Source organism: Macrotis lagotis, chromosome 6 (assembly GCF_037893015.1).
Source record: "Macrotis lagotis isolate mMagLag1 chromosome 6, bilby.v1.9.chrom.fasta, whole genome shotgun sequence".
NCBI lineage: Eukaryota > Metazoa > Chordata > Mammalia > Peramelemorphia > Peramelidae > Macrotis > Macrotis lagotis.
In genome coordinates, this window is record NC_133663.1 from 4816369 (window position 1) to 4838961 (window position 22593).

The following is a 22593-nucleotide window of genomic DNA, read 5'->3' on the forward strand; positions in this document are numbered from 1 at the left end:
ACCTCTATGCAACTAAAATATTGAGAGGGGAATATGCGTTTTTATGTATAATATGCTATAGTTTGCCTTGAATTGGAAGACAAGGTATTTAAAATGCCATTGAAACTGTACATTCCTAATTTACTGTACCTGGATGCATGAGAAAGGATAGACCTGGTCTTGGTTCCAGGAGAAGTGATAGAGTTATTCCTGGCACAACTGATTTCAAAGGTTATTTCTCTCCTGCCATCTTGGAGGTGAGACTGGATATGAGGAAACTTCTCCTTGAACCCCAGGTATTCAGAAAAGACAGTACAGAAGATTCTTTTTTAAAGGTCATCCCAAGCCAAGGAAACTCCAGTCAGGGCTATATCCCAAATAGACATAAATTAGTATTAATCATGCATTAGGTATCCTTAAATACATGTTCACTAATTGACAGTATAAAAGAGAACTGAGAGGTATTATACCCAAGTCAGTTGGGAGGGATTATTTCCTCTGTCCATGGTACTACATGAAGTAGTGTGCTATTATCATAAAATAATGATGAAAGGTTTATTATCTTATGGTTGAAAATCAGAAAAGAAACTCCTGGACATTTTAATGAAATTAAATACATAGAATCTGTGGTCTGTGGCAAGGCTGTTTCTCCAGTATATCAAGCATTCATTCTTGACTGCTGATGAAGCTAAGCTAGTTCTATATTTCTTATTTCTCTTCCCAACTTCTTCCCCCCACCCCATCCACAGGAACCCAAATGTAAATGAAGCTGGCCATCAATCCCAAGTCCCTAAGTAGGACTCATGCAGAGTCTAACAGTAGCTTTCTTTCATTCCCTTTTATTCTTATTGCTAGTGTTCAGTGACTCCTGGTTCTTAAATACCAGCTTAGTGACCGAGGGGCCTCATCACCTGTCCAAAGAGCCAATTTTAGGCAGACGCATGATTTCTACATTTGTTCAGATTGACTAAAAGGTGCATCAATAATGTAGCAACAACAGTGGAAATATAGGAAGAATCTGTCAGATAATTGCCAATGGCAGAGTAGAAACTGGAAGGTTCACCCTCTGAAGATGAAATCAATCCAGTCTAATTATCTTGGATGATATTTTAGTTGTGGCCACTCAAGTCATACCTAGAAATGACCCAACACTACAACCTTTTATGATTTAATTTTAGTCCTTAAAGTTTAGAAAGGAAAATTATTTCCTTAAGTAGGTCACTTTTACCTTTATCTTTTATTTTATTTCATTTGTATTTTTCTTCTGAAGATGACAGAGAATTTTCAATGACTAGAAACATCTCTCATTCACTGTCACAGTAAATGCTGGGTCTGCCACAAATTCCTGAGGAACCATCTGCTCTGTTGTGCTGGTATAATTTGATATGTCATACCTGAATATTTCAAATTTTCCTTCTATGATTTTAAAGCTCTCTGTGCCATTTTCAAATAAAAAAGTATATGAAAGTATAGAGAGAAAAGAGATTCTCTCACTGGATTCCAGGCCACTTATTACATTTATAGGGGCCATAAATTCCAGTCAAAACTGACTGAAAATGATCAGTCTCAGATCAATGTGATCAGTACTGTCAATCCTATACATAGCCATCAACCATTATTGGTTAAGCAAAATTAACTGAGAAGTGGGTATAGCTATCTTCTGAAACCTTATAGAAAGATTTCTCAAGCACAAGTTTCTGAGCTTCTTCAATTGAGTCCTTCGATCTAAAGTCAGCCACAAGGGTAAAATATTTTATACACACATACTGAATATATTAATTTTTATTAATGATCATGAACAAACTTGCTTTTTCCACCTTCCCCTCTACTCTATAATTAAAAAAACAAAATAATGCAAAACCCTTTTGAGATATATATATATATATATATATATATAGAGAGAGAGAGAGAGAGAGAGAGAGAGAGAGAGAGAGAGAGAGAGAGAGAGATACACACACAAACACACATACATCAACAAGCAGAATGTCTCCTCATTGTCCAGGTCCCACAAGGTGTGTTTCTTTTTATATTCCAAGGCACTCCTCTCTCTGCCAGAAAGAAAACTTGTGGCTAACACACTTCAAAACAGGAATCCTCTGGAATCATGAGCAATCATACAGTGATCAGTAGTTTTAAACCTTTCATAACATGATGCATTTATTACAGTTTTTGTCATATAACTTGTTGTTACTGTTCACTGCACTCTGAATCTGTTCAGACAAGTTTTTTTCTTCTGTCCTGAAATCATCTTTTAAAAAAAAAATCTCATGATGAAATAATATACCATTCCATTTGTTTCCCAAATTGTTCAATCATTCCTCAATTCACAGACACACCTTTAGTTTCCAGTTCTTTGTTGCTGCAAATAGAACTGATCGTTGCAGATATTGATATATTGTGTAGGAATACTTTCTTATCATATATGGTAAAAACATGTTTTTATATAAAATAGGAATCAAGAAAAAAACAACCATTACAGTACTGTTTTTATATAAATTATCAGTTTTTATAAGTTACTACTATTTTCAGTGCAGAAGAACAGGATTCCTAGACAAGAATGTCTTTGACTCTCTATTCCTTCTCTTTATTATTGGATTTTATCAGCTTTATTATGTTTATAGATGCTTAGTCAGCATGTCTTTTGTGGCTTTGATTCTGTTTTCTGTGCTCTGCATGACTTTGCACAAGCTTCCTATTTCTCTGAAGTTTTCATATTTGCTATTTTTTGTGGTGCAATAATATTCTATTATAATGATCTCTCAAAGTTTCTTCAGAGTTTTCAGTATTGTCATTTTCAGAAGGAAGATGTAAAGAGAGGTTTCATGTGTACTTTATTTAGAGTATCTTAGAAGTATCCTGTACCTTAGTTGTTTACAATCTAAGCAAAGAGTTTTGTTATAAATAAATAAATAAAACAATACATCTATGTCAATCCCAAATTTGTTTTGGGTAACCATCATGACTCATTGGAGTGGGAGATTATGAGTACAAAGACTAAAGATCAGGGTTTGGGGGCTAGATATATTAAAGAAGGTAGTGGATGATTTGGGGTTCCATTACAGGGAAGCCTGTTCAAATGACAGTAAGGCTATGAGAGATTCTTTTCTGACCTGCTGTAGAGTCAAAAATTGCTCAAAGTGAATGAAATGGAATGAAATCTTGGAAAAGAGCGGAACCTCTACCCCTTTTATTTCCAGCTCCATAAAATGCATTGGAACTCATTCATTATTGAATTCCTTTCTCTAACCTTCTTCAAAGAAGTTAGAATGGGATGCAATAATTTTTTTTTCAAGTTAACCTTGTATTGCAGTCCTATCAAGGTTCTTGTCAGAGCCACCAAAAAACATCATCTTTGTCATTAGCAATCTTTTGCCTGTGGACGTCGTTGATCTGATGCCCCTTCTTGGTGGCATTATCACTTTATTTAGGAACAAGACACCAAAAGACTTTCTGTGAACATCTTTAAGGGCTTTTCAGAATTGTTTCCCATGACAGGATGCTCTTATATTATGGAAAATATACTGAAATTACAGAATGAGGAGAAGTAGAGCATCTTTCCATTTCTGCTTGTTCATGATCAACACAAATGTCATTTCTAGCATGAATACTTAGGGCTACTAAAGGGGAACATTTTTTACCCTTCCAGCATCTTTTTATTATGTTTTGTAACATCTCATTTAATGATTTATTTTCAATTGTCCTATTTTCAAATGTTCTTCTGTTGCAGACTTTTCTTTTACCTAATTGTATCCATTTTTTAAAAAGTAGTTTTGGCTATTTATTACAACAATGAGAATAGATTTATGTTTTAAATAATTAACAGCAGTTTTTAACAATCTTGGAAGTTCTAGTCAAATGACTGAGAAGATAGGGGAGCCTGGATTGTTCATAATAACCTCTAGCTTGTTTGTCCCTCAAATTCTTATTCCCTATCATTTGACATCCTTATTCTGATGACTGGCATGTTACATAGCCCACATTCTGGAACTCTTCTCCCTATTCTTTCTTATTCTAACAAGTCACACCCACAGAACTTGGCTAACTTTTCTTTCCCTCAGGCTTCTAGGGTCTCTAAGAGATTGAGAGAGTTCTTTCTAATACTCTAATGTATAATTCGTAAGTCAACATCTTTGTACTTTTAACCAGTATTACCTATATCAATTAGTCTTCCAGATAATTTTTAGATAAGAATGTTTCCTAAGGTGGTTTTTATTAATACCATTGATATAAAATAGCTCCAAAGAAAGGAAAGGAAAGGTTTGTGGCAAACTCTCCCACCAGCAGATAAAAAGAATGTATTTCCAAAGTTTTCTTTGAATTAAAAAATATATTTTATCTTTAACATAAAAAAAGCAAAGGTAGAAAACACCCATAGGCTAGAGGTAACTTGCTCCTAGATGCCCTTTTTCTGGAGTTTTCAAGATGTTGCCCTTGTTTGTGTAGTATGTCAACTGGGTTCCTTTAGAGTCTTTCAAAGTTCCCTTTCCTCAGGGAGTCCAAAGTCTCCCCACTCCCAGTAAGACCCTCTCAGTAGCTAGTGTTGCTACTCCTGCCAAAGTCCTCTAATCCTCTGACGTTTCCAAGGTTCTCTTTGGGCAAGAAGAAGATTGATGGACAATCAATGGCTCTTTTCCTCCCAATACCTCAAGTAAAAAAATATATTTCCTTTTTTTTTTAAGAAAACACTCAGATATCTGAGTTCTCAGTTTGATTTGCAACTCTATACAAAATCCACAGGATATGACCCAGTTTACCCAACCACTTCCTATTTAACATTATTTGATTTAATCCAATGAGTTTCAGGAGTTTCTGGACTCAACAACAGGTCCTAGGCTGTCTCAAACGGTCTTTGTTTGGGCCAAGTTTAGCTCATAGTGAATGTATAAATTTTTTTTTTCTGTTTTGGTCATCAGCAACTCTGAAGATCTTACCCTTCTAGACTGATTTTTTTTTTGTCTAGTTAAGAAGGCTGTTCTTTGCCTCATTCAAACTGTTAAATACCTTACCTTTAAAAGTCCAAGATCTCCTACTGCATCCAGGATCATCTCGAGTCATTCTGATCGAATTCTTGCCACTGGATCCAGATGGCTCTGGAGGAAAATGTGAGGTTGGGGACTTAAAATCATTCACTTATGTCATGGCAGTCCTTTCCTGAAGTCATGATTTTCTTCTAGAATGAAGGACAAAGAAAGGCTATATCTTGTCCTTCTCCCACCAGCACTGAAATGAGTGATTGATTCAGAAGACCTCTGTAAGCTCTTTTTCTACTTACCCTCAACTGGATTCAGTGATTGGTTCTGGGGGCTCACTGTCACCTGACTAGGGCATCAGGAAGCAATATCTTTTCAGGTAGTTAGAGGAATTTGATAGGTTGACCCTCACTTTTATAATTATTATAATAAAAGCTCACTGGATCATCAATATTTTTCCCTCTTCCCCTCCTTGGTTAAATGCAATTTCTAGTAACAAGATGAAAGAATATAGAAGTTTCATCTTTTAGAATGATCATGGCCATACTTAATCCTTTACGGTTGAACAGACAGTATATGAACATATCATCTTTCATAAAAACTGCTGAAATATCTCAGCTTTAACTATGGGTGAGTACACAAGGATGTAAGTTTAAGCTTTTGTAAAATATTAAACATATCTCTTCTGGATTTCAGCTATCACAGGCAAAAATGAAGAGGAACAGACACATAGCTGAGGCATTCAAATGTGCAAGATCTCTGCAGACTTTCATTTATATGTTACTAACAGAATAATGGTATATCTTTCACTTAAGGATAAGCTCAATTAATGGGTCATGAACATCTGAGAATTAGATATTCATATATTTTTCAGGAAAGTCTACAAATGACGGCTGCTACACATACATAGAAGCAAACCAATTTTTACAAAACAGTTCTTACTTGGAAGAAGCCTATTCCTTTCAGATTGTTATTTAAGAAGTGAAAAACATGCCTTTTTTTTCAAAACCAGATGCTGTCTTCATTTCCCCACAGTCACTGACTGTTTGGAGAGGCTACAGTTAAAGTCCAGTCACAGAATTCAAACCTTGGTTGAAATCATGAGGATTTTGCCTGACTTGGGCTGGTCTATTCGATTGAGGGTCTAAGAAGGGGTTTTGGAGGGGGGTGTTTGCATATATGTACTGTACAGTGGCAGTATGGATGTCTTAAATAGGGAAGAAATGTGTGCTAATTTTTACCTTGCCTCATTAAGTGACTGTCATGTATCCAGCACCAAGATTTTACAATGAAGGTATTATGAGACTAACATATGCTTCTTGTTTACTGGATACAATCCCCAATGGCTGAGAAATAGAGAAAGAAATAGATCCGCATATAAATTTCAGAAAAAAGAAACTACTTTTCTTCTTTTCCTTTTTCTCCCTCTCCCTCCCTCCTCTTTCTGCATCCATCTTCCCTTCTTTCTGTCACTCTCTCCCTCCCTCCTTATCCCTTCCTTCTGTCATTTTACCTTCTTTCCTTCCTCTTACTTCTCCTCTCCCTCTTCCTTGCTTTTTTTTATCTTCCTCCCTATCAGAGCAAAACAACAATGAAGCAAAGTAGTGGAACTCTGAAGGCATGGATCCTATACCACAACCAATAGTATGATAATTGCTTTGACAAAAATAGCCCCCAAATGGGTTGGGTTCTTGTTTCCTAAGACATAAGGAAGTATATGCTTTGCACCTTGCAGCTATAAGTCTGATGTTATCCTTTGCCCAATGCTAACTGAGGCTGGTAACTGGACTTCAGAAAGCCTGGCTGTATTGCTGTAAACTAGATGCTAACCTCAGCCAATGTAGTGATGGTCCTTTCATTTTAGGTTCAGAGAACATCCAAGGTGAACTTGATTTCACCAGGACCTAAGCAGTTGTGAGGCTGTGGATTCACAAACCACTGGACCTATTTCATCGCTCTTCTTGGTTTAGTGTATGCAGTCAAGGGCATGGCTCTAAGTTTTATGAAAAGACAGAGAAAGAGTTCTTTGGATTTAGGACAATGGTGTTTGATATCAGAAGGGTAATATCAATGTACGGTATAATCTTCTATGATTTTTCTATAACTGTAGTCTTAGTGAATGAATGATGCATTTATTAAGCACTTAATGTATACAAGGAATTGATGTTTTGTCCTTCATTCTCAAAGAAGACCATAGCATCAGGGAGATGGGGCCATGACAAGCACATGAATTGGACTGGGGGGGGGGGGGGCTGTGCTAAGTCACCAGCCTCACTTTCTGCTTCAGAGCCATCTGGGGCTAGTGGCCAGATGTGATTCGGACGACTGGAGATGGTCCTGGAGAAGAGGAAATCAGGGTTAAGTGTTTTCCTAAAGTCCCACATTCAGTAGGTGTTGAGTGCCAGAGGTTGGATATAAACTCAGGTCCCCCGACTCCAGGGCTGGTGCTCTATCTACTGCACAACCTAGCCACACCCATAGTGGCTAAATTCTAATAGAGGGAGATAGCACATACAGATAAAAATAAGAGTGGCTAGGAATGACTTGTTGTGATCTCAAGAGGGAAGGAAACAAGCATTTCTTCAGTACCTACATTATGCCAGAAGATACTGTGCTCTAGGATCAAAGCATAATCGCAGAAGCTCCAAAGAAACAGGAGATGGGCAAATTTAAGATCATCTGCATATCAAATCTTCATATGGATCATTTGTGCCCAACCTGTAGCAGAGCCTTCTAAACTCATAGTGTCTGATCAGTCACAGCTGGACAGGCTGCAATCTGACCTCAACACAGTGATGTCATTTGGTCCTCTCTAAGCACAAAGGACAACGACTACCCAACCACGTGCTGGTTGCTAGATTAAGTACTGCACAAACATATCTTCATTTGATCCTCACAACATCTCTTGCAATACACAGATTCTATTATGTTTCCAATTTACAGTTAAGAAAACTGAGGTAGACAGAGATTAAATGACTTGCCCAAGGTCACACACTTAGTTAAGTATGAGACCAGATATGAACTTGAGTCTTTCTTCCTTGCTATGGATCTAGCATCCTATCCACTGGGCCAGCTATGTGACAGAGAGATCAGTGAAGTCAAAAGATATTGGTTTAATATCATTTCCTGATAATATAGTTTCTGTTACTATTCCTAGAGCTAGATGTAGAAAGTTGAAATGTGAGAGACAAAGGAGGAGGGACAGGAAGGCAATGTGGTCACATGGCAAGAAGACAACTAGAGAGCTCCAAGGTGAGGTCGATTATGGAGACAATCACCAGTCAAGAACCTAGAATCCTACACCAGGAGCTGGAATAGAAAATGCTTCAAAAATGATATTGAAATTGCTTCTAATATATTGCCCTTGATACAGGCAGTCATCATGTTTGGCTCTTCCAAAAAGCCAATATGTAGACACAGAGATGGTATGGAAAGCTGCTCAAGGCTTGAAGAGAGAACCCAGATTCCCCTCTGATTCCAATTCAATGCTTTATTTATTTGTCCATTCTCAATTAAAGAGCCCACCTCAATGGCTTTGACAATTGTAGCCAAAAAATAGAGCTCAAGAAAAGGGGGGGGGATATGTCTTCATGGACCTATGACAATTAGCTTGCCTTGCTCTGCTGGTGTCTATTTGTTAACCATTTCATCTTCCACCCCCATAATATGCACTTTTAAAATGCCATTCTGTTTGAGCAAAAAGTTGGTACTGTGTGATTTTAAAGTGTAGGCACTGTGAGTTTCCTAGGAAACGTGATAATCAGTGGTGAGCTGCCTCTGATGAGTAAACTTTGTGGAAGGTGCTCAGCAATGATAAACCATTTATAGAATTCTTTTCATTCCCAAGTGTTCCCCACCCCCTTTCCTGACTTGCTATCAGTTGCAGAACCAGATGTACTGATGATCAAGGTCCTCTTGTTTACCTCCAGCCAACAATAGGATGAAATGTTGCTATGACTTAGCATGATAATTCAACAGAACTTGCAGAAGTGTGACCCAAGCACCTGAAACCAAGGGAGATGGTGGGGTTAATGGGTGCACTTCACAGGCCAAATCAATGAGATATACAGATGCACTGATCAAGTTCCTTTGCAGAAGATGGAAATGAACTGCTAACTCTTTCAAAGGTGCCAAATCTACTTCTACAATGCCAAATGAGCAAATCCAGTGCAAAAGTATGAGGTGTAGAATCTACTTCTAACAAAAGGGTAGCTGTGTAATCACATCACGAAAAAAGCAGGCAGACTAATTTTTGTCTTTGGGTGGGAAAAACCAACTACAAGTTAAACTAAAGAAATGTTATCATTTTTCCAGCCTGTCACGTTGGTAATTGTGCACAGTTCAAGTGTCTTGATATGGGGGTTTGTTAATGACAATATAAATACCAATCTTAAGAGAAAAGCTCTTGAAATTCTGGACTAATTTTTACTATCTACTGTCATTTAAACTTGAATTCACTGAGTACAGTACTAATGGCAGATGATGGGGGAAAAAATAATTTTCTTCAAATTCAATAAATATGTGATTCACTGAGATGACCCATCATAAAGAATATTACCAAATGGTATTTATCACTCTTGTGCCTTATGGTTTTGGGCTAGATGATCATCCTTCTCAGCTTCTCGTTCTTCATTTGTCACATGGGAAATGTGATAGCACTGACCTCACCAGGTTTTGGGAAGTTTCAAATTTAATGATATTTGCAAAGTATTTTTCAAACAAATTGCTGCATAAAAGTTACCTATTAATACCCCTTTTCAAAGTACATTAAAAAAAGCATTAGACTTGGAGTTAGGACAGATAGTTTTTGGATTCCATTTCTGACCCAAGAGTAACTATGGCCCTAAAGTCAAATCACTGAAAATGTGAGTTTTTTGTATCTAAAAAATTGGGATAGTAATACATTAATTTCCTGTTTTGTGGGCATTAAATGAGATCTATGAGAATGCATATATATGTGTATATATAACTTCATAAATTTTACCTTATTACTACTTGTATAGGTATTGAGAGAAATTCCTTGGAGTTTGATTCCAAACATCCAAATATGGTTTCTGTATTTCATTTTTCCTTTTTAAAATATTATTCTCCCAAAACCATAAGGCACAAGAGTGATAAACACTATTTGGTAATATATTCTTTATGATGGGTCATCTCAGTCAGTCACATATTTATTGAATTTGAAGAAAATCCCCTTTTTCCCCCATCATCTGCCATTAGTACTATACTCAGTGAATTCAAGATTAAATGATCTTTGTTGCTCTGATATAGGATATGGCTCCTATATCCCAATTACACTTGGGGGATAATTAATATGAATTGATGCCCAACCTGCACATCCCTAGTATTGTGCCCATCTCTTCAATTCCCATTCTTTGTATCAATAAACCAACAAGGGTAGGAACAACTTTGATGTGTCCATTATTAACTTGATTATCTCTCATTTTTTCACTTCCATGATCCTCAAACTTGGACATCTCCTTTCCTGATGATAATCTCCTATCTGTCCTTCTTTGCTTCGAGTTTACTTTAATTTTTCACCCATGCTATGCTTTCTCATCAATCTTTCTATTCTTCAGTCTATTATTCCTTGCCTTAAGCCTCACATTCTTGTATTTCCAGTCTTTGACTTTTGTAAGACTGATCGACTAGTATTTTTGTCTTTCTCATTTGAATTTCTAGGTTCTTTGTTTTAGCTCTCTTGCCTCCTGTCAGTATTGAACCCAAGGGCATTAACTCTCTTCCCCTCTCCAAACTACTTTCCCCTGAAGTAGCAGATAGGGCATAGTCATTAGTCAGAAAGACTCTGATTCACTTCTTAGGGCAGACATTCCTTATATATGTATTAATTGGCAGACATGTAAATTGTATTGCTTAGTTTCTGCATCTGTAAAATGATAATCATCGACCATCTTTTCCCAGCATAGCAAGGTTTTAACCCCTGTACCCCATTCTTCTTAGGTTCCCGAATTCAACTTCCCAACAGAAAGTAATGCCCATGCCACTCCTTTACTGGCAAACCTTCACTGGTCCCTTTTTCTTTGGGGCATTTAGAAAGTGTATTTTTAAAAAAGTTGTCCTCAACAATATTTTACTTCAGTAAAACAACTTTTTATATCTTTGCTCTAGACCATCATGAAAATGTTGGTGGCTTCCAAGAGCATGGGTTCAGTTTATGCATTAAGTTGCCCATATTTTCCCTTTCAACCATTGGTTGAATCTCCTGCTTTCTTGATTTTCTTTTCATTTAAAGAAGATTCGGCCTAGGTTAGGAACCTAGTTTGCCTAGTTTGGACCTCTTTTTCTTCTGGTTAGATAGGCACATGGATCAACTATCATGCCAGTGTAAAAAGCTTGTTTTTCTCTTGCCCATTGGCATATATATATATATATATATATATATATATATATATATATATGAAATACAATTGCATGTTTCAAGGAAGAACACTGCAGCTTACACATGTATTTATATGTTCACACACATCTGTAGACACATATGGTTTTGTCTGTATTCATGGGCATAACATACAGCTCTCTAAGTAAACAGAAGCGAAGAAAAGTGAACAAGTTTGATAGAAATCACAAAAGGACAATCATGATCTGAGATTTAATTACTGGCCTGTCTAGCTTTTAAAAAGCTAAAACATTCCAAAACACAATGCAACTTTTCTTTCATCTGAAAATGTCTAAAGGGGATTTTTAAAAACAGTTTTGTCTTTTTCCTTCAACATCCTGCTGAAATAGAAAATAAAATCCCCCCAGAAAAAGTATATATGAGATCAACAGCCATAGCCTGTGCCAAGTCTTATATAACTGGATAGAATGAGGTGGTGGCACTTTTCATGCAAGAAGGATTCACTTTAGCATTTGAGACCATGAGGAAATGATGGAGACAGGAAAACCGTTTACCTCCTATTGTTAAAGACAATGAGTAGTAAAGCAGGGAGGATCAGAGCTGACAAAGAATAACCTTCTGTACCTGCACGGGGCTTGGAGAGCAGATGGTCTGCTGTCCAATTTCTGAGATGCTTAGGTTAACAGTAATTTGGGAAGGGTTCTAAGTGTCCATGAAGAGAGAAATGGAAGCTTGAAGGAATGGAAAGCAGGGCAGAGAAATGAGAATTTCTTTGCAGAAAGATAATGGTTGTTTTTTTTTTTAATCAGAAAATAGAGGCAATCCACTGCAGCTTTCTTTGTCAAGACTGTCAGGGAACTGGTTTGAAAAGTCAAAGTGACTTCCCAAAAGGTCATCGCTGATTCTTGGTTCTGAAAGTTTGGGGCCTCACAACAGTCCCAGAGGCCACAGCTGCTCTCTGGGCCCATCAGGGAATCCAGGGTCATCTTCAGGAATGGAGTCAGAAAGGGTGAGGCCACCCTCAGGGATGCAAAGAAACAGTGAGCAAAATAGTCAATAAAACAGTACCCAGTCAGGAAAATTGGATGGTGCCGATGAGAAGTATGTCTATCTGACAGGTCTTGAAAGGAGAATGCGGGTGTTAGGAACCTGGAATCTTCCTTTGAAGACCAGAGACTAGTTATCTCTGTTTTTCTCAACCCCTCACCTCATGTTGGAAATCTTCTTTTCAATGTAACAAATAAAGATAGATAAATTTCCTAGGTCTATGTTTACACCTATCTACACACACACATATACCTATCTATGTAAAGTTCTCATCACCTACCACTCTACTTTAGGACTCTTGGAAGTCTCCCCTATCACCCAGTCTTACTCTTCTTCTGCTCTGCCCACTTGCTTTTTCTATTTCTACTACCTCAAAATTAAAAAAAAAGTCAAATCCTTCTTCCGCATGCTAACTAAATTAACTGATAGCATTATTGAGTGATCTCTTGTAGCTCAATATATGGCCTAGCATGTGGACATCAGCACCCAGCACAAATGTTCTGAATGGACTGCTATTTCATCTTAAAGGAAGCAACATGAATGGATTCCCTCTCCTGTCCATTTCGATCCTGGATACCTTCTTTCTGGACTTCAGGGAACTTCCCCTGAAATGTCATTATCATATGCCTACAACTTAACTCATCATTTCTAATATCTTAGAATGAGTCAATGCTTCCTCACAAAAGCATCTTGCCCTCTTCCTGCCTTAGTTTATGTGGATGGATGAAGAGATTTGGTGTACCCCACCAGAATGGTTGACAGCAATTAATCTAGAATAAAAGGTTTAACACTTTTCTTCCATGGTACGTGATCACAGAAATAATATCCATGCCTCTAGTGATGGAGATATATATATATATATATATACACACACACACACATATCTATATACATAAAATACTATGAATAGACTTACTCAAATACACATATACGTATGCATGTGTATATGCATATGTATATTGATTATGGCCAAGCTCCCAAAGCATCCCATTCATAAGAACCATGGCCAAATGCAATGGGCTACAATCCAAAGAAACCAAACTTTGCATCTATTACATTTCATTGATTTGACTTCTAATAGACACAACTTCTGTTCTTTCATCTGCGAAAAGACTGCTCTGAAGGAATCCAGTTCTGTACTCAGATGCTAAGACATTGTTAGATGACAGATTCTGAAGTTGCCCAAGATAATCTCATGGCAATGAGTTTCTTCACACTGTGAGTATATTTTCAATGGACTGAGTAAGAGATCGAGTTGGGTAGAATACAAGCTTAGAGACAGCCATTCCAAGAGAGCAGCCTTATAGAAAGGGACATTAGGCAGGCTCTGCCTTCCTTGTCTCTGGAGGAATACACTGGCTTTCAATAACTCAAGAGGAACATTGGAAGGTAGGAGGAAGGAAGAATGACAGCATGCTTAGTATCTTTGCCAATAGGATGAGAACCTGGCTGTCTGGAGGTCAATCTGTTCCAGCCACATTGATTAAGTATTGGACAAATTCTACTCTGCTATTTTCCACTGGAGATTGAACATGGGACTTCTGGAATGTTGGCATGAATATGTGATTGTTAAGTCATACCTACAGAGTCACTATAATACAGCTGCATCCTAAGAGAGTCTTCGAACGTTCTCCCCAGAAAAATCTCATCTGGTGGGAATAATTTGCATCAGAGTTCAAGACTTTGCTTTGAAATCAGGAACTGAATGGCCTCATATCCCTCTTTATTTTTGTGACTTATCAGATAATAGAAGATCAGACATTAAAGATTAGTGACTACAACTCCTTCCTTTTAAAGAGAAGAAAGCTGAGGACATGAAAGATTAACTGACTTGTCTGGGGTCATAGAGCCTGGTTGACTGGATTGGAACCCAGGTTTTTGTGACTCAGAACAAAACTCTACTTGTTACCCCAATTATATGCTAGGAAAACATAGGAACTAGTAGACTGCTTTCACCAATAGCCTTTAAAATCCATTATGTATCACTTCTAAAGGAGAAATGCAAAATAACCTTTGAGGCAGAGATCAAGGACAGTTAATATTAACTATTACCTTTAATTTCTTAGTGGAAATGTGAACTGTGGCCTTGTCAACTGGGCTTCAGCTAATAAGGGATTTGTTGGTTCTTCAGCCAGTCAGCTCAAATCAGAACTGGATGTGAATACTTTATCAGTGTCTGTGGATGGGAAGGGGTAACTATTTCCCTTGGAGAGATTTCAGTCTCTCTAGACTTCTGAATTCTACCTCATCTCCCTTTCCTAAATGCTTTCTAAGGAAAGCTGGGGAACAGAGTAGATAGAGTACTGGACAAGAGTCAGGAAATGGGTTCAAATGGCACCTTAGACACTGGTTTCAGATGTAAAGGAACAATTCAAATAGCCTCTAGGATCTTATCTTCATCAGTCAAAACAGGGGCTTAGCTCTCTTTAGTTAAGCTGCTTTGGGAAGTGTACTCCCAGGAAACAGGAACTTACAAGGGTCATATCTACCTTTTAATTTCATTTCACCTAGAATGACTGGTGATAGAGAAGGGGTCACTATGGCTTCAGGGTACAGCTGTATTATAATAAATGCAGGAAGTCTTCAAAGGCGTATTTAGTGAAGAGCTTAGCTGGGTCATCAAGCATTTAGTTTTACACACACACACACATTAAATCCAGATATATATATGCACACAAACAGCTATATTCACCTATACCTAAATGTATGTGTATCAATGATATTAATAAAAATGCACATGCATCATTCTCCTCCCCTCTATTATAGTATTTAAGGATTCTAGACAGTGTTCTAAGTCCTGGGGATACAAAGCATGGACACACCATGGCCCTTGCCCTCAAGATGCTCCTATTCCCATGGAGAAGATGCACACAAATAACTAGGTATATGGAAACACAGAGAGAAAGTAAATGGGGCATTCCATCAAAGGCATGGGCTTCTGCAGAAAATAGGATTAGAACCGAGTCGAGAATGCAGCCAGGGATGCCCAGGTTGTTCTGCGTTCACTCTCTTCTCTCCTGTGTCCTCTTAGCTCTTTCCTTCTGACTCAACTCTGACAGTGCAATTATCTCCTCTGAGAAGATTTTCCCGATCCCCCTTTAGGTGTCCATTGATAGTTCTTTCCTTTGTTAAGTTGCCATGTAATTTGTTTGCCTGTGAGAACATATGCTAGCAATAGAATGTTAGGTTACTGAGCTCATGAATTTATTTTTTGTATCCATACTACTTTGAGAACTTTGCATATAGCTGTTGCTAATAAATTGGAATTGAAAATAATCATAAGATTATGGGCTTTGGGCTGCTCAACTGGTAGGGTGGTGTTGCTCTGATTTTCCCAAGCATTTTTGAATTTCTGGTTGTTTAAATCCAACTTCCTACCTCAAAACCCCAAATAATGTGCCTATAGGTCTAGCATTTTGGTGAGCCATGCCCATCCATCCTACAGGGATTTTCGGTAGCCTTAAAGGGGATCCTCTGTTATTCATGTTTTAGAAACTTGTCCCTTGGAACTTTTGATCCTACTTTGCATGTATGCTCTCTGGATTATATTAATCAATATGAGAGTTTTGTGGTTTTATTTGTTTTGATTTTTCCCCAGATGGTGTAAAAGATTGTGCTTATCCTTGTACTTATACTTTCTACTCCACATTTGATAAAAAGATGACCCAGTTTTTATGTGTAAAGGGCATCTACTTACAAGGTAGACAATGCCACTTTTGCACAATCCCAATTATTGGGGGGAGGCTTCTAAAAACTTCATTCTGACTCTCTGCAACATCTGCCTGTTTCTTTAGGTCAGAAACATCTTGCCCCCTCTACCCCCCCAAGACTAAGTAGTCGCTTGTGTTTATGGGTTGTCTTCACATCCTTTCATCTTCTAGATATAACTTCTGAAAATCTTAGTTATTAAATTCCTTAATATTCTATGAAAATTTATTTAGACAACTCTTCCCTTTTTGTCCTCATTCAAATTTTTTTGGTTTCTTTCTTTAGAATGTCATTTTTTGAAAGCTTCCCATCTTTCCTAGCTTGCATTTCTGTAGAATTTTAGGCAATGAAATCATTGCTATCTTTTCTGTGAAAATTTTGAAGTCTTTTCTCCCAATACATAAGATTTATATAAAACCGTGCCCTTCTTTGATCTATCAGAAACAATAGAGATACTATGATCTGTTCCTTCTATTTCTCCCACTGACACCTGTTTTCATTACTATTTTCAAACATTCCTGTTTTCAAATCCATGCTCACGAATCAGAATCTAATCAATATGATAAGGAGCCCTCAATGATTCCTTGATGAGACTGAAATCTAATTTAAACCTAACTTAAGCCTAATGAGAATTAAGCCTAATCTATCTCTATTAGCTGATCTATCCAATTGGAAAATAGCCAAATTATGGGGTGTATATACATCTATCTATCTATCTATTCATATAGAGATATAGAGATACATACATATAGATCTAGATAGAGGTCTAGTTGCCTATTATTAGACCAGAAGAAATGATGAAATGGAAAGTTTCAAAGGAAACAGAAGTTTTTCAACTGATACAGAGTGAAGTGAACAAAACTAGGACAGGAAAAAACAACATTGAAAGACTTTAGAACACCGAATAATCCAATGAGAAATCATGAGTTCAAAAGAAAGAAGATGAAATATGCTGCCTGCCTCATGACAGAAAGCTGACAAACATAAATGCCATTTTTTGAACATGGCAAATATGGAAATATGTTTTGCCATAGTATAATGCTACGAAGTGACAGATTTATTAGCATAGTAGCTCCTTAATAAAAATGACAATGTTTACTGAGCTTCTTACTAGATCTGACATGTTTAATATACATGTATACACATATCTACACATCCTATATGCACACATTTTTAGACATGTGTAATGTCTATAAAGATATACATGTATGTAGATGGATATTTTGGAAGTGGAATTTCCCCCCATTAAATACAACAGACGTTCCAATTTACTTCTTTCATTTCTGAGTGTTCTTTAATCTAGACTCCTCCAACTCGAGCTGTACATTTTCAGTACTCCCCCCCCCCCACCTTCAAAACTAATCATCTATAAAGGAACATTTCTGTGCAGTAGAGGTTTTGCTATTTAAAGGAATACTGGAGTCCTGCAGTGAATCCTTTTGTAAAGAATGTTGAAGCGATGCAGTAATTACCCCTAATTTATCTGTCCTGAAAACCTGGGTTTGGGGATTCTGAGCATTTTTGAGAGTGGTTTACACCTGTGTTGACAAAAATAGTGTTTTCCCCCCTTTTGTATGGAGATACAAGCAACATGAGGGTTTTAGTTTTAATCTAAGGAAAGATTTTGGCTTGGTGAGGCTGTGATTGTCTCCAATATATTTGTGCATAAAGAGATTTAAACTAAGAATTATTTTCCCTATATCAGTCATTCAGTAAACATTTATTAAACATCTATAATATGCCAAGTATTTGTGGTGGGGGGGGGGGTACAAAAAGAGACAAACAACAATTCCTGACCTCAGGGAGCTTACAATATAATGGTTCACTCAATAAATCAGAGCATGCCAGTATCATGTGAAATTTGCTATTCTTTTTCCTTGAACAGGGTCACAGTTTTAGGAGGTGAAAAGGGGCGGGGGCTATTATGCCATTCAGGGAAAAATTCTCTATCCTGCATGGCCACATCTTAATCAGCTTCCCAATCTTTCTTATCAGGTGCAGGTGTTGTAGAAAGACACCTTGACTTGGAATCAGGAACATAGGGCTTTACATTCCATTTTTAGATATTATGTTAGTGACCCTGGAAAAATATCTTAATCTCCTGATTACTTCAGTGTCTAGATCTGTGAAATGAATCCAGTGATTCAATGACCTCTATAGCCTTCAAAATTGCTAACTTCTGCTCCCTCTGTATCTTGATACAGAAAACGAATATGAGAAATAATAGGAAACTCTGAACATCCTTATTAAGGACTTTTACTGAAGCATGTTTCAGTTTCTGAAATTTCCTTTTCACTTGGTTTTTCTGTGATTTTGTGACTATGTGTACTTATGTTACCACAGGAGAAGTGATGGCTTTGCTAAAAGAGTGACACTCCCTCTCATCCCCAAACTTTTGTGATTTTTTTTGGTTCAAATATTTTCTTCTGAATCAAATCCTTGCATTGCTTTCCTGAGTTTCAATGATCCACTTGGATGACTCTCTTTCTTGAAGTCTGTATTACTTAAGTCCTACCATAATCAATTCTAATGCTGCCATTTTATTTCACTAAAACTTGATTACAAAACATTTCACAAATTATTTAGTGTTATATAAATGTTTGATACTGTTGTGCTCCTAGTCATTTATATATATATATATATATATATATATATATATATATATTACATACTTGTTTAATGCAAGGTAACATTTTCAAATGTATTACAGAGTCTATCTACTAGAAAGTCATGATATTCTGAGTTGCAATTGATAATCTAAGTTTTCTTGTGCTTTTTGATGTCCAGATATGTAAATGACTAAAATAGTTTTCTTCACTGGCAAATTATTATCAATTTAATTATTTTTTTTATTTGGAGGTTTGGCCAGAAAAGTAAGCTGGGATAAAGTAAACAATAGGTCATAGAATAGAAAGTACCAAAATTTCCTCTAGTAATAAAGTTATCTTCTAGCTGTAGTTCTGAATAATGATGGCTGAGCAATAGTTTTTAATACATTCAGCTTCAACACACAATGAAAATTTTTTAAGTCTAATAGATCTAATAAACTAGCCAGATGGATGAATACATGATATAAGGATGACTATTCTTATTTTCATTAAGCAAACTGGATTTTCTTATAAATTGTCTACTTTATTGGTCTATCGATACCCAGTTATTTGCGTTCCAAATTCCTGTAAGAATTTAGAGTACTCAAGATTGATTCTATTTATTCTGAGTACAGCAGACCATTAAAAAAATTTATTTCACATTGTCTACATTTGAAGATATGCTTGCCAATGTATTGGATTGGTTAAATAGGTTGACACTGTAAAGATCTAAACACAATTAGATGCTATATTAAAGAATATGATTCTTCTTCCTTTATTTTGGTGGAACCAGCATCCCAAATAAAGGAAGTTTTGAGAAGTCTGAGGGCTTTTTCCTTTTTTCATCAGGCTTTAAGTAGAACTATATGCACTATTTCCAAGATAAAGACCCAGAGAAAATTAAAATCCAAACTACTTAATTTCACTCCACCAGGACTTACAACTCTATCCATCACATACTAAAATGAACTTTTTTGTTTTGCAGTATGAGAGCATAGTAGAAATATTTATGAAGTACATAGTATCCTTGGAAAAAATTCTTTGAAAGTTTTTTTGATTGATTTTTTTCTTCGAAAAAATTATTCTTATACTCTATGCAAATTTTTTATTAGTATTCAGCAAGATTATTTTTTTACACTATTTCTCACATAAAACATTTCAATGCTGTGGAAGCTCATTGTATTATTTTCTGCATAGCCCACAATGTTTTTTTTCTTAAATGGAAAAAAAAAGATAAGAGAAACTGAATTGACATTCAACTGTATTATATGCAGGGCAAATGTTCAGTCTACACTCTATAATAATTCTATTTTGGTCCGATCACTTTAAACATAGCAGTTTTATACTCTACAAGTTTATTTGATATTGTCTCTGTCAAACCTAATAACATATGTATACACACACACACACACATAATTTTAAAAATTTCTCTAGTGGAATCTAGTTTTGTGGGAGTGGATCTGAATTATCTCTAAGTCAGTAACTGTAAATGAAAAACCCAAGATATAACTGAGGAGAAAGGCTCGTCATGGTTGTCTTTTGTTCTTAAAGAGGACCAAAATCACATTGTTTGCAAGATCAATGTAAAGTGTTTGACTGTGGCCAATCAGACCAAATATGAGCTCAGATGTCTCTACCACAGGTTGGGAAGAAAGAAATAGTCTATCTGAACATTGGGAGTGGATCTGTCTCTTAACTTGTGCATTTTGTATTTCTTTTGACTACTACAATTCAATTCAATTGTATAGTATTGTACTCAAATCCAAACTACTTAATTTCACTCCACCAAGACCCAGAAAGACGATGTAGTTGTTAACCTGTTTGGAAAACGTTTTTTTTTTTAGGTTTTTGCAAGGCAAATGGGGTTAAGTGGCTTGCCCAAGGCCACAAAGCTAGGCAATTATTAAGTGTCTGAGACCAGATTTGAACCCAGGTACTCCTGACTCCAGGGCTGGTGCTTTATCCACTGTGCCACCTATCCGCCCCTCGAGAACATTTTTAATGTTTAATGCCTCCTTCCCTATAGTCTCTAAACATAGTATAAGATAGTATAGATACATCTAAACATCAGATGTATAGTGATAAAAAGTGAAATTAGGTAGTTTGGATTTGAATTATACAATACAATTCATAGAGCACAATGCCTTCTTTGATGTAAACACAGCATGCAGCCAGTCCTGTACCAGTGTCTCCTATGGGTCTTAAATTGTTCCAAAATTCTTCAGTGATACCCAAGAGAGTTCTTCCATCATTCTTCTGAAACTTGTGTAGAGCAACCACAGAGTAAAGCCCCCTTCACAGTAAGCACGCCAAGGTTCTGCTAGACAATTTTCAGGGCATTTTTCCTAGCCTTTTTCTTGCCAGGAGAAGGCTACTCAGCCCCCCCATCCCACCCCCTCTAGGGGCTGCGGAATTCCCCTGATACTTCAGCTCACTGAGAAGACCTATGGCCTGCTGCTTTGTCACTTGTCCTTAACCAGAGGGCTTTTGAGATAAGTAGAAATGGTTAAACAGTATGGGTAATGTATTTTTGACTTCTGCATAAATCAGATTTAAGTGAGGTAGAGTTATGTGTAAGTCCTTGGCCTTGCCCTCTTTTTCAGAATCATAGAAATCCAGTGGCAAGACCAAAGTCAAGATGACTAGTGATGGTTAGCATGCAGTGAATAATTTTGGCCTCTTTGATGTCTAACCATGTTCTAAGCTCTCCACAGCAAATATACCTTTGCCACCTTCATGGTTTGTTAGAAAATACTGTTTCTATCCACCTATTCTGCTAGGAAATTTTTCACAAGCTTAGGGAAGGCATTCCCTCTAATTTACTCACTGTTTTGAAGTCCCTTGTTTGTTCTCATCCTGGTTTAGCCCATCTGTTGAAACCATTTTCTTGGGTGTGCCCACTGCATATGCTACAGGTGTTTGGAGCCACAGTTGAGAATTAGGTGGCAGGTGAACACCTAAGGCAAATGAACAATTCCCATACCAAAGGTACTGGTGTTTGGTTATATCGAACTTTTCATGACCCCTTTTGGGGCTGGGGCTTTCTTGGCAACGATAATGGAGTAGTTGGTCATTTCCTTTTCCAGTACATTTTACAGATGGGGAACTGAGACAAAGAGGGTTAACTTACTTGCCCAGGGACACAGAGCTAGAAGTACTTGAGGCAAGATTTGAACTGTTATGAGAGTCTTCCTGATTCCAGGATTGGTGCTCTACCTACCTACCCCAGTAGCAGAAGTGCTAGTATTTCCTTATCACTACTACTGAATTTATAGTTGTTTTTTTTAATTCAATTAGTTATTGGAAAGAAAAATTATTGTTCATTTAGCTTGAAAAATTGTGATTTTCTAGGTATGTGTATTTACTGAAAAGGCCAGAAAATGTCTTTCCCTCAGTATCTTAAAAGTCAAATCTTATGTGTAGAAGTAATTTCCTGTAAGTACAGTTCAGCCCACACATTTACATTTGTGGGGTCAGATTACCATTCATATCTCCCTGATGGGCAGCAACAACCAGAGCAAAACTAATCCCAGAAAAAAACCAAAATTATTATAGTTTAATTTGAAAATATAGATATGATTCTAATTAACCAATTTCCTAATGATCTTTCTCTAATTTTGCATGGTAGTCCCTCTTTGTTTTGGCCTGGAGGTTACTAGAAGGTCATAATCTGAGCATAAATCAATCTTTATTTTTGCTTCATTACCTCAAGAACTGACTTTAAATAGTTCACAAAAAGTTATTACCAAAATGTTAAGTAACAGTTTGATTTTTTTTGCCATGTTAACTCATGAAACTATTCCTAAATCCTACACAAGGAGGGTATTTGTGTGAATGTGATCTCTAGTAAGTCCCAATAAAATCACTGTTTATTTGAAGCACAAAGAAGACCTTTACTTATCCTGTACCTTGTCCTAAGAAGGGAGTGATGTGACCTTTTTTT

General features: G+C 36.8%; 1 protein-coding gene and 1 long non-coding RNA gene across 5 annotated transcripts in view; one reads left to right on the plus strand and one right to left on the minus strand.

Annotated features, from left to right (window-relative positions):
- The window catches only part of LOC141490578 (uncharacterized), a 98454-nt gene extending 93383 nt beyond the window's left edge, over window positions 1-5071 (minus strand). The window contains exon 1 of the long non-coding RNA XR_012469272.1: window positions 4986-5071. This is a non-coding gene — a long non-coding RNA (uncharacterized LOC141490578). The remainder of the gene's footprint in view (window positions 1-4985) is intronic.
- Window positions 1-22593, plus strand: part of FGF12 (fibroblast growth factor 12) — a 490477-nt gene that overhangs the window by 427943 nt on the left and 39941 nt on the right. The gene's annotated exons all lie outside the window — the stretch shown is intronic.